The 16,981-nt window shown below is 50.2% G+C and overlaps 1 protein-coding gene and 1 long non-coding RNA gene across 3 annotated transcripts in view; one reads left to right on the top strand and one right to left on the bottom strand.

The window, feature by feature from the left end:
- Positions 1 to 16,981, bottom strand: part of MTUS2 (microtubule associated scaffold protein 2) — a 666,577-nt gene that overhangs the window by 573,378 nt on the left and 76,218 nt on the right. The gene's annotated exons all lie outside the window — the stretch shown is intronic.
- LOC142491152 (uncharacterized) overlaps positions 1 to 16,981 on the top strand; it is a 47,125-nt gene that overhangs the window by 3,053 nt on the left and 27,091 nt on the right. The gene's annotated exons all lie outside the window — the stretch shown is intronic.

Consider the following 16,981-nt stretch of genomic DNA (forward strand, 5'->3'; position numbering starts at 1 on the left):
TGCGTGATCAAAATGGCTGCTGCTACTCACTGCGCATGCGCCGGGCATCTAAGATGGTGGCCTCCGCTGATCGGGTGCGCCGCGGAGCTCTGGCGATTCAATCGCCACTCCGGCCTCAACCGTAGCGCTTCCTGCAACTGTGCCAGGTCCGCCTGCCACTCCGGCGGCACCCGCACAACTCCGCATCCAGCCGCCGCCTCCCTGCGCGCGTCCGGACCGCAGGTAAAAGGGGACCAAGGGGAAACTGGCTACATCCATGTACCAACAAAGCAGACATCTAAAATAGAATCAACCCTTCCCATTTAAGCATATTAATATAAATATGAAACAAATAATGAATGGTAAATGTGACTAGACGTACATTTGTCACTGTTCTTGACAATCTTGAAATGTGTACGGTAATTTCTTCTTCTATTACTGCTCATGTTTTTCAGGCATTTCTGAATATTTAGAACGTGACAAATTATTTTAATTGGTGGCATCTGGCACTTCCCAAGTCATATGGTGAACTGAGCATTACTAATGGTATCAACAGAGCAAAAACAGTGACCATTTTTTCCCCTCACTTATTCTTTCTGATCTCTGAAAAAGCAGGTTGCCTTGTATACCAAATCGGAGATCTGATTGCTACTCCACTGCTATGATTCTGACCTGGAGGTTCACAATTAGTGTCAATTATCCTGAATGACATGCATTTCAAGAGAGATCCTTTAATCCCACCTAATTCTGTATATGATATATAAAGACAAGGGTTTGTTTGAAATTTAGCATTCCTGTCTTGTACATAAAGCTTCTGCAAGGGAATCTCTAATGAACATGACATCATCTGAGAATAGCACACTGGGGGAATGAGCTGATGCACCATGTCTGCTGCTATCATTTTCAATTGGATAACTACATACTATAGACATGTATTGCGCTATCCTGGATTTCTTCCCCTGGAAGACTGATTTCTAACACATGCTGTCTTACTACTGTAAATACTTGGCAAAAAGAAATGTAATATCTTGAAATGCATTTGTGGAATTCAATAAATGCGAGAGAATTACCACTTGTATAACTTGCAGATTACTATGAAATCACTGTATAATTTGCATACTGATTTCTTCAGACCATGTAATTTTATTCCAGTTGGGCCAGTGGTTGATTTTCCATTAGGCCTGATAGGCCCGTGCCTAAGGCCCGGGCCATAGAGCACTCAGGCGTGCTGAGCCGCGCTGAACAGATGCAGAAAGCCCCTGCATCTGTTATCAGCGCGGCTATAGTTTCTCCCTGCTCATGCGCGCTGATGCGCGCTGAGGAGGAGAAACTCTTCCCCGAGCGCCAAACTGATATTTGGTGCTCGGGGAAGCGGAGAAGCGGTCACGTGACCGCTCCCATCCAATGGGGCTGCAGCCGGTTCCCTACAGAGCCGCCATTACCAGACAGAAGGCATTGTGTGTTGTGTGTGTTGTGTGTGTGTAGGAGGGGGGGGGGAGAGGGTGATGCCCCGATCGCTGTCTCCCTTCTGCTCCGGTCCCTGCCCCCCTTCTGCTCCGGTCCCTGCCCCCCTTCTGCTCCGGTCCCTGCCCCCCTTCTGCTCCGGTCCCTGCCCCCCTTCTGCTCCGGTCCCTGCCCCCCTTTTGCTCCAGTCCCTGTCTCGTGTGTGTGTGTGTGTTTGCATTATGTGTATGCATGTGTGTGTATGTGTGCATGTGTGTGTGTCTGTGTGTGCATATGTGTGTATGCATGTATGCATGTGTGTGTGTGTATAGTAGCGATGAAGTCTCCGGGAAGCGCAATATATGTAAAGAAAAATAAAATAGTGATAGTGCAATATTGTAAAAATTAGGTTAAAAAAATGATGACACTGCTCTCTATTATGTACTCACAAACGTGTGAGGTTTTGCAGGCACATAAAGGTATCTTTTTGGGACGCTCTTAGTTGTCACTCAATCACCAGGAGATGCAGAAATCAGTGTTTCCCCGTATGAATGGACTCCCAGGGACCTTATTTAAAAGATACAACTGGACATAGTGCAGACTGTATGTATAGTTTATAAATGGTAGGTAAAACAAATTACACTCACATGGTTTCAGATACAAGCAAGCATTTAGATCTCAATTGTATTGTATTGTATTGTATGTCTTTATTTATATAGCGCCATTAGTGTACATAGCGCTTCACAGTAGTAATACATGTGGTAATCAAATAAATAACAGATAATATAAATAACAGATCATGGGAATAAGTGCTTTAGACATAAAAGTAACATTTTGGAAGAGGAGTCCCTGCCCCGAGGAGCTTACAGTCTAATTGGTAGGTAGGGAGAACGTACAGAGACAGTAGGAGGGAGTTCTGGTAAGTGCGTCTGCAGGGGGCCAAGCATTATGTATCGTGTTTAGAATATCCACAGTGCTATTCATATGCTTCTTTAAGCAAGTGTGTCTTAAGGTGGGTCTTAAAGGTGGATAGAGAGGGTGCTAGTCGGGTACTGAGGGGAAGGGCATTCCAGAGGTGTGGGGCAGTCAGTGAAAAAGGTTTAAGGCGGGAGAGGGCTTTAGATACAAAGGGGGTAGAAAGAAGACATCCTTGAGAAGAACGCAAGAGTCTAGATGGTGCATACCGAGAAATTAGGGATGAGATGTAAGGAGGGGCAGAAGAATGTAAAGCTTTAAAAGTGAGGAGAAGAATGGAGTGTGAGATGCGGGATTTGATCGGAAGCCAGGAGAGGGATTTCATGAGGGGAGATGCTGAGACAGATCTAGGAAAGAGTAGAGTGATTCTGGCAGCAGCATTTAGGATAGATTGTAGGGGAGACAGGTGAGAGGCAGGAAGGCCGGACAGCAGGAGGTTACAGTAATCAAGACGGGAGAGAATGAGGGCCTGAGTCAGAGTTTTAGCAGTCGAACAACAGAGGAAAGGGCTATTCTGAAGCCAGGGCACGTTGGTATGAATGGCTCCCGATAGCATTAACACAGTTCCCTTTTAAATCACTCCAAGTCCTGTAATATTTCCTCCACTTTATTGGGAAAAGGTAGCAGGGTACAGATGCTTGTGGATAGTGTGTATTGGTGATTATTAGTTAGGAACCGGTAAAAAGAGATGGCCTCACCAAGGGTTATAAACAGAGAAAGGTTCTTTACTCACTGTCTCCAGGGTTGAAAAGGAAGTGAGGTGCGGTGTGGGCAAAGGAAAAGTCTAGGGGCAGACCATGTCTGAACAAACAGGAGGGGGGGCAGACTAGCCCATTCTGGTGAGGATCTCAGAGACTGCTGTAGCAGCTCACTGATGTCATGCTCGCAGGCAAGGAGTGCAACATTGTTGCAAGCCACGCAGGCACAGTATGTGTCTGCAGACTCCATGCAGCTGGGAATAAACTCTGACAGGCAGAAACTGCAAAGGAGAGAGGGGGGTGAGTCAGAAATGTGGCTCTTGTTCCATAACACTCCCCGTCTGGTATCTGTAGATACCACTATATGGCAAGCTATGTGGAACATATGTGCAATACATACAACATAACAATATACTGCAAAGGTCCATATTTCCATAGCAATGTGATACCGGCTGGTACCACTGGCATCAAAGTCCTTTGGCCAGGCTTTCCAGTAAGGGAAGCCGGGTGGGTGCGCAGCTCTTGGTTAGCTTGACGCACCACAATGTCTCTTAAAAGTCCACGGCACTCTTGGTCGCGCAGGTATCTTTGGATACTATTGTCTCTATTGTCCTTAGTGTTTATTTGTAATTCCTTGCATGCTCCAACGAAATTGGTACCACAATCGGAGCGTATTTGTTTAACTGGTCCTCTGACTGCAAAGAACCTTCTGAGGGCATTTATGAAGCTTGAAGCATCCATAGATTCTATAACCTCGATGTGTATAGCTCGTGTACTCATGCAGGTGAAGAGTACCGCCCATCGTTTGCTGTTTGCTAGCCCGCCTCTAGTTCTACGTGAGATGACCATCCAGGGCCCAAATACATCGAGTCCTACATAGGTAAAGGGGGGTTCTGTGTTAAGTCTGTCGACAGGTAGATCCGCCATCCTTTGGTCTTGGCTTTTGCCTCTCAGCATTCGGCACCTAACACATTTGTGGAGATTACTGGCCACGCACCTTTTCATGCCAACGACCCAAATGCCCGCCGCCCTAATGGCGCCTTCGGTGAAGTGTCGTCCCTGATGCATGACTTGTTCGTGGTAGTGACGCACCAACAAAGTGGCGATGTGATGCCGGCCAGGGATGATGAGAGGGTTGCTTTCCTCCCTGCTCAGTTGGGACTTATTGAGGCGGCCTCCTACTCTCATGAGGCCGTCGTTGTCGATGAAGGGATTCAACTTCCAAAGTGGACTGTTTTTGTTAACACTCTTCTTTCCGCGAATGCAATTGATCTCTTCCGCATATGTTTCCCTTTGAACATGACTCAGAACAGTTTCCTTAGCCTTTGTAATTTCCTCTACGGTGTGCAGCTCTTTGCAGATGTGCCAGCCGTGGCAACCGGTAGTTTTACCGTCTGGTGTCTGGCGGAAGGAGGAGGCTATATGCCCGAGATGGGCTACTGTTCGCAGAAGGGCCGTCCATCTTGAGAAGCGTTGGAATCGATGTGATCCGAATGCGTTTTTGTGCGATACATTGGTGAGTACTACGGATACTTGTGGGGGCCTTATCTCCGTATCCTTTTCGGGGTCCACGAGTTCAAAATCGTCAACTGGGGTTAGTAGCGTTTCCGCAGGCTGCGCAAGAAACATTGGTCCTGTGAGCCACGACGTATTCTGCAGTTGAGATGCGGGTACTGATCTAGTGGCGTGATCTGCGGGATTTTGCTCTGTGGGCACGTGGTGCCATTGTTCTGGTTGGGTTGACTTCCTGATTCTTTCTACGCGGTTAGCTACGTATACGTAGAATCTCCTTTTCTTATTGTAGATGTATCCCAGTACCACCTTGCTATCTGTGTAGAGTTTGACGGCATCTGGTTTGCTGTCCATCTCATTCTCGATAAGCTCCGCCAGTTCTACTGCTAGCACTGCACCACACAGCTCGAGTCTGGGTATAGTATGGTCAGGTTGTGGCGCCAGCTTAGCTTTGCCAAGGATGAACCTGATGTGGCAACTTCCATCCACGTCCGTGGTTTTTAGGTAGGCCACCGCTGCTATAGCTTTGGTGGAGGCATCTGAGAACACGCAAAGCTCTTTGCTGTGTGCGGCGGTGAGAGATATAGGTGAATAGGGGCGTGGGATTTGCAGTTGCTCGAGGGCCTTCAGGGAGTGTCTCCACGTTTCCCACTCTTTCCGTTTTTCTGGAGGTAGTGGGGTGTCCCATTCCTGTTTTTCGAAGGACATTTCTCTGAGGAGGGACTTCCCTTGTATAGTGACAGGAGCCACGAATCCTAGCGGGTCGTAGAGACTGTTAACGGTGGACAGGACTCCGCGACGTGTGAAGGGTTTTTCTTCGATGGCTACCTGGAACGTGAAGGTGTCCGTTTTAAGATTCCAGCTTATCCCCAGGCTCCGCTGTATGGGAGGCGTGTCGGTCCCCAGATCCAAATTCTTGAGATCTGGTGCTTGATCATCTGCGTGAAACGCCTTCATCACTGTGGCACTGTTGGAAGCTATTTTGTGCAACCTTAGGTTGGCCTTCGCTAACATCTTTTGTGTCCTCTTGAGTAGATCTACGGCTTCTTCTTCGGTGGGAACTGATTTTAATCCGTCGTCCACATAGAAGTCTCTTTCGACGAAGCTCCTGGCGTCTTTCCCGAACTCTGCTTCTCCGTCTTGGGCCGTTCTTCTGAGGCCGTAGGCTGCCACTGCAGGTGATGGGCTGTTCCCGAAGACATGTACTTTCATGCGGTACTCCGTGATTTCTTTTTCTACGTCGTCATCTTGGTACCACAGGAATCTTAGGTAGTTACGGTTGTCTTCTCGCGCAAGGAAGCAGTGGAACATCTGTTGAATGTCTGCGGTTACGGCGATAGGTTCCTTGCGGAAGCGGATCAGCACTCCCAGAAGACTGTTCGTCAGATCCGGCCCGGTGAGGAGAACATCGTTTAGGGAGACTCCCTGATGCTGAGCGCTGGAGTCGAATACCACTCGGATTTGGCCAGGTTTCTGGGGGTGGTAGACGCCAAACGACGGGAGGTACCAGCATTCTTCGCCTTCTTTCATTGGGGGCGCCGACTCTGCATGGCCACTGTGGAAGATTTTTTGCATGAAGGCCACAAAGTGTTCCTTGGTCTCCGGTTTCCTTTGTAGGTTACGGCGGAGCGAAGCGAGCCTAGACATAGCATGGTCTCTGTTGTTTGGGAGGCGTCTTCTTGGCGAGCGGAAAGGTAGTGGGGCCACCCAACTGCCCAATTCGTCCTTGAAGAGCTCCTTATCCATTAACCTCAAGAATTCTTTGTCTTCCATTGATGGCGCCTGTTTGTCGTCGTCCTTTGTTGTCTGGAACACTGTACTCCCTAGGTCATTGGGGTATTTTCTTGCCACAGGCGCATCTCCGTAGTTCCTTTTGGTCTCCAGCTTCTCGTGGACCTGAAAGTGGTTCGGACAAGGTTTGAAGTGGGATATACGACCGTTTTCCAACAAGTTCGTCTGTAGGGCGCCTACGTTGTCGGGTCCTCGTATCCTGTCTATGCATACTTCTCCAACTACCACCCATCCTAGATCGAGCCTTTGGGCGCTTGGGCCGTTGTGGTCCCCATTTCGCTGTTCGCGGATCTTGTGTGCTCTCATGATGTCTCTGCCAAGTAGCAGCAGGATCTGGGCATCTTCGTCTAGTGGTGGGATATGATCGGCAATGGTTTTTAGATGGGGATGGTGTCGCGCCACGTCTGGCGTGGGGATCTCAGTCCTATCTTCCGCCATGTGATTGCACTCGATGAGTGTGGGAAGGGGCATGCTCACTTTGCCGTCTATTGAGCATATGGTGTAGCCATTCACTCTTCTCCCTGTAGTCTCCATTCGCCCTGCGCACGTTCTGAGAGTGTAAGGAGAAGTACTGTCTTGTATGCCGAACATATCGAAGAATTCTGACCTGACCAGCGATCGGTTGCTCTGGTCGTCGATGATTGCATACATCCGTTTGGCTCTTTGGGGTTGTCCCTCTGGGTGCACTGCTACCAGACATATTTTAGAGCAAGATCTACCGTCGTCTCCTTCTCCGCATACTTCTGTGCATTTGGATGCTACTGACGTCGGGGGGTGTGTGTCTCCCACTTCTTCCTCCCCGCCCTGCTTTGTCGGAGGGTTAGGGGCTTTGCTTGCTTTGGGCTTCATAGCTTCCGGGTGTAGAGCGGCTATGTGCCTGTCGCTATCGCACCCTGTGCATTTCATAGCTTCTTTGCAGTCCTTGAATAAATGAGTTGTGGAAGCACAACATTTGAAACAGGCTCCCCATTCCCTGAGTAGGTTCTTTCGCTCCTCTATGGGTTTCATCCTGAATCCGAAGCACTTGTTAAGTGGATGCGGCTTTTTGTGGATAGGGCATTCTTTGTTAAGGTCCCTTGGTTTTTTGTCCCTGTCGGCCGTCTGGCTGGGACTCGCGTGGGTCGTAGGGGGCACGTCCGTCCTGTGGACCGAGATGGGTGTTCTGGAGTCCTTGCACCTTGCTGTTGACCTTTCGTTCCTCGGGTGGCTGGCGCTGGATGTGGTTTGCGCCCCTAAGATGAAGCTGGGGTCGTTTCTTGTCTTTGCCGCTTCGCAGATGAAGCTCACGAAGAATGAGAATGGGGGGAAGACAACCTGCTTCTCCCTTTTGTATTTGGAACCTTGTGAAAGCCACCTTTCTTGGAGGTTGAAGGGTAGCTTCTCCAGGATGGGTCTCACTCCACGAGCTGAATCTAGGGCGTTGAGACCTATTAAGGAATGGTCTTTCCTTGCGAACTCCAGTTCTTGCAGCAGGTCTCCAAGATCTCGTAACTTCGAGTAGTCTTTACTCGTGATCTTGGGGAAGCTCTCGATTCTTTTGAAGAGTGAATCCTCGACTGCTTCAGGGCTGCCATAGGTCTCTTCTAGCCTTTCCCACACTAGGTCCAGACCTACTTGGGGTTGATGTGCGTTTGCCGTCCGAAGTCTCTGCGCTTGCTCCCTGGATACGTTCCCCAGGAACTTGACTAACAGGTTGAGCTCTTCCCTTGCTGAGAAGTCCAAGCTGTCGATTGCGTCTTTGAACGTGAACTTCCACGTCCGGTAGTTCTCAGGGCGGTCGTCGAAGCTGATGAGTCCTGCGTGCACCAAGTCGCGCCGGATCATGTACTTGGCTATGTCTGTCAGACCTGAGACATCGGCGCGTTTGCCCCGTTCTGAGGTAGTTGCTGGGACGGTCTGTGCGGTCGCCTCTTCCTTGGCGCGGACGCGTGATGGCTGCTGGCTAGTGTGAGGGGCTGTTTTCTCCCGCGTGGGTGTACCTGGATTGCGAGCCTGTGGTGGTGCATCCGTGTGCGCTCTGGCGTGTGGATCACTGTTGCGGCTGTGGCTATCCCAGGCAGCGTGTGCCATTGACGGAGCAGCGTCTTCTCCTCGTGGTCCTAGCGAGTCTTCGGTATCTGTGGAGTCGCTCCATCCGTGTTGAGATGGTGCGCTGGTGTTTACACTGAAGAGGCTCCTGACGTAGTCTTCAGTGCGTTGGACTGGATCCTCTGAAGCTATCCGTCTGTACGGTAGCTCCCCGCCGTCCTGTTGTGCGGCTGCTTCTAGGACTTCCGCTTGGGCTATGGCGGCGGCGGCTTCCTTCTCTTGATTAAGTGCCTCTAGATCCGCGTCCAATTCGGCCTTTCTGCGCGCAGCGGCGGCATTGGCAGCGGCGGCGGTAGCAGCGGCGGCGGCATTTGCAGCGGCGGCGGTAGCGGCGGCGGTAGCAGCGGCGGCGGCATTTGCAGCGGCGGCGGTAGCAGCGGCAGCGGCGGCAGTGGCAGCGGCGGCGGCATTCTGCTCCTCCTCTTCTATGCGCGCTCTTTCTGCCCTTACGGCTGCCTCTCTCCGACCATATTCGGCCCTGGCACGTGCGGCCTCTGCTGTGGCTCGCGCCTTGGTAGCGCTCGCGCTTGCGCTAGACGCGTGAGATTGCACTGATCTTGCTGACCTTGATGAGTGTCTGGATATGCTTGAGCGCTGCGATGCAGATTCCAGCAAAAGGTCTTTTCTCTGGTCTTCGGCCTCAGTAATAGTGGTCTGCACGAAGCCGTCGCGCTCCAGGTCAGTTGCCTCCTGCTGGTCGCGTTCGCTGAGGCTTTCCTCTGTGTTAATTCTTTTTAGGTAGGCGAGATATGTTTGTGAGAGCATTTGGTAACGTTTGTGACTTGACCTCAATTGGGCTATAGCTTGCCTAATTTGTTTCTCCTGATCACTAGTGCTTGCAACGTTACATATTTCACGACCAGTGTCCTCCCAGGCCTTCTCTAACCTTTCGCGGTGTGCTTCAATGTCATTCTCATATTTTTCGCGGGCCTTTTGTGTCAGTGTGACTGTCCGTTTAGGCCTTGCGCCTGCCTGCGCCTGTTGCAGATGCGCAGCGGTCTCTGTGTCTGAGAGATCGCTTTCCTGCGTGATGTCTGGTGAGGCTCTGAGTTCTGCCATGCTGTAGGTGTGTGTAGGCCTTTGCCATGCGTGTGGCGTGCGGTCTTTTACCTTGTCAGCGATGGGCGTCTGTCTCAGATGATGCCGAGCGGTGTCCTGCAGCGTGCAGCGTTGGGGTAGCTGTACTTACAGATGTCCGTTGGCTCCTCACTGTGGGGCTGAGCAGCGGGTGGACTCAGACAGAGAAAAAGGCAATTAGGTATTGTGAGAGAAGCACTGTTAGTTGCAAGGCTGTGTGCAGTTTGCTGTATAAAGCTTGCTGCCCTGTCTGGCAGAGTGAAGCTGCTGCTTGTCCTGGGGTGCAGAGACTATTCTGTATAGCATAAAGTCTTTGAGTAGTAGCTGCTGTGTGATTCCTTTGTGTAGTATTAGCAAAGTAAGGCTGCTCACTGTCTTTGCATAAAGCTGTGGTAGTTTGCTGTGTAGAGGCTTGTGGCTCTGTGTAGCAACGTGCTTGTGCAATGTGGTGAGAGACTGCTGTTTATTTATTTGCTACGTAAGCTGCTCGCTTGTATCTTTAGCATAAAGGCTGTGGGTAGCAGCTCCTCTGTGTGTATTTCCCAAGGCACACGGTCCTCTTTTTACTATTCTGAAGCCAGGGCACGTTGGTATGAATGGCTCCCGATAGCATTAACACAGTTCCCTTTTAAATCACTCCAAGTCCTGTAATATTTCCTCCACTTTATTGGGAAAAGGTAGCAGGGTACAGATGCTTGTGGATAGTGTGTATTGGTGATTATTAGTTAGGAACCGGTAAAAAGAGATGGCCTCACCAAGGGTTATAAACAGAGAAAGGTTCTTTACTCACTGTCTCCAGGGTTGAAAAGGAAGTGAGGTGCGGTGTGGGCAAAGGAAAAGTCTAGGGGCAGACCATGTCTGAACAAACAGGAGGGGGGGCAGACTAGCCCATTCTGGTGAGGATCTCAGAGACTGCTGTAGCAGCTCACTGATGTCATGCTCGCAGGCAAGGAGTGCAACATTGTTGCAAGCCACGCAGGCACAGTATGTGTCTGCAGACTCCATGCAGCTGGGAATAAACTCTGACAGGCAGAAACTGCAAAGGAGAGAGGGGGGTGAGTCAGAAATGTGGCTCTTGTTCCATAACAAGGGCGTATCTTAGTTATATTGCGGAGGAAAAAGCGACAAGTTTTAGAAATGTTTTGAATGTGAGGGGCGAATGTGAGAGAGGAGTCGAACGTGACCCCTAGGCAGCGTGCTTGGGCTACTGGGTGAATCATTGTAGTTCCAACAGTAATGTGGAAGGAGGTAGTAGGGCCAGGTTTGGGAGGAAGTATGAGGAGCTCTGTTTTAGCCATGTTGAGTTTAAGGCGTCGGAGGGCCATCCAGGATGATATAGCAGAGAGACATTCAGAAACTTTGGTTTGTACAGCAGGTGTAAGGTCAGGTGTTGAAAAGTATATTTGTGTGTCGTCGGCATAGAGGTGATAATTAATGGATCTCTATGGCCGGGTGGATGGTATCTCCGCTTCCCCTCTCTCGTGGCGTGCGTTCCACCGGTGCGTTCCAATCAACCGGAAGTGATGTCATCCGCCTCGTCCACTTCCTGGGGTTCCGGTCGTCTCAGGAATAAAACGTCACTCTACGCGTTTCACCACATAGGTTTCATCAGGAGTGACATTTTAGTGATTGGGAGAGATATATATACCCTAAACTGTGTTCTCATTGGTCAGTAGTTCACCTGATTCTATTTGAGTTAATCGTATACACTTAAGGCTATAATGAGACCAAAACGATGCTGTCTCTGTATTGCACATAATATAAAGTCATAGATTAACAGTTATACAGTGCAAATAGCAAGTTTTAATACAATCCATCGTAAAATACACATCTTTTATACAATCAGTTTAAAATGCATTGGTTTATTTGAATATAGTCCTCAATACAAAATTAACAATAAAATTCATAAAATAGTTTTAAAATTTAATCTAAATACAAAAACTCTGTATAGTAATTTTAGTAATTTTAGTAATACTGAGTTTTTGTATTTAGATTAAATTTTAAAACTATTTTATGAATTTTATTGTTAATTTTGTATTGAGGACTATATTCAAATAAACCAATGCATTTTAAACTGATTGTATAAAAGATGTGTATTTTACGATGGATTGTATTAAAACTTGCTATTTGCACTGTATAACTGTTAATCTATGACCTTATAATATGTGCAATACAGAGACAGCATCGTTTTGGTCTCATTATAGCCTTAAGTGTATACGATTAACTCAAATAGAATCAGGTGAACTACTGACCAATGAGAACACAGTTTAGGGTATATATATCTCTCCCAATCACTAAAATGTCACTCCTGATGAAACCTATGTGGTGAAACGCGTAGAGTGACGTTTTATTCCTGAGACGGCCGGAACCCCAGGAAGTGGACGCGGCGGATGACATCACTTCCGGTTGATTGGAACGCACCGGTGGAACGCACGCCACGAGAGAGGGGAAGCGGAGATACCATCCACCCGGCCATAGAGATCCATTGAGATCTAAATGCTTGCTTGTATCTGAAACCATGTGAGTGTAATTTGTTTTACCTACCATTTATAAACTATACATACAGTCTGCACTATGTCCAGTTGTATCTTTTAAATAAGGTCCCTGGGAGTCCATTCATACGGGGAAACACTGATTTCTGCATCTCCTGGTGATTGAGTGACAACTAAGAGCGTCCCAAAAAGATACCTTTATGTGCCTGCAAAACCTCACACATTTGTGAGTATATAATAGAGAGCAGTGTCATCATTTTTTTAACCTAATTTTTACAATATTGCACTATCACTATTTTATTTTTCTTTACATATATTGCGCTTCCCGGAGACTTCATCGCTACTATACACCACGAGGATTGACTGAGCAAACCTCAACTGGGTCACAGCTGCATCTTCCTATATGTTTGCATAAGTATCACTGTGTATTATTTTTTACACTATTATCACTGGTTAATATCTGATTATTTGGAGCGCCACATTTTGATACGTTTTCTTTTGTGTGTGTGTGTGTGCCTTGTGTGTGTGCCTTGTGTGTGTTTGCATTGTGTGCATTGTGTGTGTGTATGTGTGTGCGTGTGTGCGTGTGTGTGTGTGTGTGTGTGCATGTGTGTGCATGTGTGTGTGTGTGTATATATAATGTGTGTGTGTGTATATATAATGTGTGTGTATATATAATGTGTGTGTGCATGTGTGTGTATGTGTGCATGCGCATGTGTGTGCATTGTGTGTGTGTATATATGTGTGTGTATATATAATGTGTATTTGTGTGTGTCTGTGTGTGTGTATATATATATATATATATATATGTATATGTATATATATGTTTATGTATATATATATATGTATATATATATATATGTATATATGTATATATATATGTATATATAATGTGTGTGTGTGCGTATATATATATACTAGCTGAGAGACCCGGCGTTGCCCGGGATGTAATGCGCGCGCGCGTCAGTCGGTGGGTGTGCGCGCGCGCGTCAGTCGGTGGGTGTGCACGCGGGTGTCAGTCGGTGGGTGTGCGCGCGCGTCAGTGGGTGGGTGTGCACGCGCGTCAGTGGGTGGGTATGCGCGCGCGTCAGTGGGTGGGTGGGTGTGCGCGCGCGTCAGTGGGTGGGTGTACACGCGCGTCAGTCGGTGGGTGTGCGTGCGCGTCAGTCGGTGGGTGTGTGCGTCAGTTGGTGTGTGCGTCAGTCGGTGGGTGTGCGCGCGCGTCAGTCGGTGAGTGCGTGGGTGGGAGACGGTGGGTGACTTACCTTGACCGGGTGGTGGTTCCTGGCGGCAGACGGTTCCCCTCCTGGCACTGATATCCCCGTGGCATGTGGCTGGGGCAGGAGGGGGGGGGCAAGAGTGGCAGGCTGGGCACTTCATGGCTCCCAAATGTGTGCAGGGGCAAGAAATGGCGCCGCGTAGGAGACACGCGGCCGCCCCAGCGCGAGCTTACTCTCCCCCGGCGTCACCCACCCCAAACACACCACCACAGCCCTCCTGCTGTGCTGGAGGCTACACCGCGCGGGGAACCTGCGCACCCGGCCCCCGATTACGGCTGGAGCCCCCACCCCAACCGGCAGCCAACAGTAGCCGGACCACTGGGGGAGAAGGCAGCACCGCCGCGCGGGAGACAGGCGGGAGACACGCGTTCCCGGCCGAGCACACCGACCATCTGCTGTAATGGAGACGGGACTGCGCGGGCAACGCGCGCCCCCCATCTATCGAGCGGGAGGGGATCAAGCGGCCGCACCAACGGCTCCCAAGCATCATAAGCGCACGGTGATCGAACCCCCTCCCCCCCCCCCCCCGTGCCGGCATCAAGCGCGCAGGCCCAACCGGACAACGGGACTCCGGTAAGTTCGGGCACAGGGAGAGGGAGGGTCGGGGGGGGGGTTTGGAAGTTGAGGTGTGGTCCAGCTGACGAGGGAGAGTGAGGGGCACCGGGAGGGGATTGTGTGTGTGTGTGTGTGTCCCTGTGTGTCCTTTGGCCCGTCACTCCGCCTCAGGCCAATGAGAGGTGTGCGGGGGCGGGCCAAGGGACCAATGAGATTTCCCCTAGGGACACCGGACTTCCAGACATCCAGACAGGCATACAGTGCTTTCAATTATATAGTATATAAGATAATGTGTGTATGCATGTGTGTGTGTATGTGTATGTGTGTGTTTGCGTGCGTGCGTGAATATATTTATCAAAGTTGCACAATGTTAATAAATAATTTATTCTCACCACATGTCTTTTTTTTTTAATTTTTAAAATATTATATAATACACACACACACACACACACACACACACACACACACACACACACACACACACACACACACACACACACACATACACACACACACACGTTCCCCAGTGACACACAAACACACAGAACACTTCAAAGTGACACACACACACACTGACAGCTACCAAGTGACACACACACACACACACACAGTGATACCCGCCTCCCAAGCGCGCTTGCTGTCTCCTCTGTCAGGACAGCAAAAAGCTCCTGGTAGCGCGAGCGTCAGCAAGCGAGAGCACTGCTCAGCGACGCTCAGTGCACTATGTCCGAGGCCTAAGGCAGCAACATTTTGGGGTGGCAGAATTTGGGGGTGGCTTGTGCGCATGCGCAATCGGCGCTTGTGATGTCACGTGATGTCACATTGCCATGGCAACGGGACGGCGCGGTACTGGAGGAGGAGGGTGGCACCAAGGGCCGCATTTTTTTAAATTCGACAGAGTTGGGCATGTAAGAAAAGTGCATTAAGGTTATTGCTACTATCTCGCCCAGCAATATAGTGGTGCTTGTTTCCTGTTTCCTACGTCCTACACTTTAGTTGACTCATCTGACATTTTGGCAGATTGGGAATGCTATTGTGTCTACGATGAATCAGATCACATTGCAATTACCAGAACTGCGGATCTACTGCACGGGAGAATTTCTAGGTGATAATGACACCAGACTAAGAAATTCCAAAATTAGAGCTACAGTACAGTAATTGGGACTCCACTGTCCACACCCTTTCAAAAAGTTATATAAACAGTTTGGCAGTTTTTTTTATTGTAGGTATTAGGTTTATAAGGCCTTTCATTTAAAATAATGTACTTTACTCTGAATTATTTAAGTCAGAGTTTCATGTTACCTTAATCCTTCATTAAATTATTCATGCAATAATATTAGATTAACAATGTGATGGATCCATTAATGTGACTAATTAATTAGGGTGACCAGACGTCCGATTTTTTAAGGTCTGTCACGGTGCCCTGACATTCTTTAAAATATCCCGTTTTTGAAAGTCAGCAAGAGCGAGGGGGACAACAGAGTGGAGGATGCCGGCGTGGAGGAGAGCGGAGGATGCCTGCTGGCAGGAGGGGAGAGGAGGATACCGGTGGGGAGGAGAGCAGGATGGGAGAGGAGGATGCCGGTGGGGAGGAGAGCAGGAGGAGAGCGGAGGATGCCGGCGGGGAGGAGAGCAGGAGGAGAGCTGAGAATGCAGGCAGGGATTAGAGCAGGAGGAGAGCAGAGTATGCCTGTGGGGAGGAGAGCAGGAGGAGAGCGGAGGATGCCGGCTGGGAGGAGAGCAGGAGGGGAGCGGAGGATGCCGGCTGGGAGGAGAGCAGGAGGGGAGCTGAGAATGCAGGCAGGGATTAGAGCAGGAGGAGAGCAGAGGATGCCTGTGGGGAGGAGAGCGGAGGATGCCGGCTGGGAGGAGAGCAGGAGGGGAGCAGAGGATGCCGGCTGGGAGGAGAGCAGGAGGGGAGCTGAGAATGCAGGCAGGGATTAGAGCAGGAGGAGAGCAGAGGATGCCTGTGGGGAGGAGAGCGGAGGATGCCGGCTGGGAGGAGAGCAGGAGGGGAGTAGAGGATGCCGGCTGGGAGGAGAGCAGGAGGGGAGCAGAGGATGCCGGCGGGGAGGAGAGCGGAGGATGCCTGCATGTTGGAGAGGAGCAGAAGAGTGGAGGATGCCAGCTGGGAGGAGAGCGGAGGATGCCGGCGGGGAGGAGAGCAGGAGGAGAGCTGAGAATGCAGGCAGGGATTAGAGCAGGAGGAGAGCGGAGGATGCCTGCAGGGTGGAGAGGAGCAGAAGAGCAGAGGATGCCGGCTAGGAGGAGAGCGGAAGATGCTGGCAGGGAGGAGGAGAGGAGAAAATGCAGGTAGGGAGGGAGATCAGGAGGAGAGTGAAGGCCGGGTCTGGCTGCAGCTCCAGAGGGTGGGGGCGGGATTAGCTTCAGAGGGTGGGGGCAGGATTAGCTTCAGAGGGTGGGGGCGGGATTAGCTTCAGAGGGTGGGGGCGGAATTAGCTTCAGAGGGTGGGAGCGGGGCTAGCTTCAGAGAAGCCCCAGCAGTAAGACCCAGAAGTGAGGTCAGTGAGATATTCCAGTGTCTACAGCCAGGGTGCAAGATGGCTTCCCCACCCAACCCTCCCTGCTCCACAGTGACAGGTAAGGTCCAGAATGGGGGGAGAGAGAGACAGACACACAGAATGGAGAGTGTGACAGACACAGAATGCTGAGAGAGAGACACAGAGAATGGGAAGAGAGAGAAACAGACACAGAATGGAGAGTGACAGACAGAATGGGGTGAGAGTGAGAGTCACAGAGAATGGGGACAGAGTGAGACAGATAGAGAATGGGGAAAGAGCGACAGGCACAGAATGGGGGGAGAGACAGACTCAGAGAATGGTGAGAGAGCGATAGACACAGAATGGGGGGAGAGACAGACACAGGATGGGGGGAGAGCAAGACAAACAGAATGAAAAGGGGGGAGAGAGAAAGGAGGGAAGGGGGAGAGAGAAAGGAGGAAAGGGGGAGAGAGAAAGGCGGGACGGGGGAGAGAGAATGGAGGGAAGGGGGAAAGAGATGGAGGGAAAGAGAATGGAGGGAAGGAGGGGAGAGAGAAAGAATGGAGGAATGGGGGGAGAAAGTTTGTGTG

This window comes from Ascaphus truei, chromosome 3, assembly GCF_040206685.1.
Source record: "Ascaphus truei isolate aAscTru1 chromosome 3, aAscTru1.hap1, whole genome shotgun sequence".
NCBI lineage: Eukaryota > Metazoa > Chordata > Amphibia > Anura > Ascaphidae > Ascaphus > Ascaphus truei.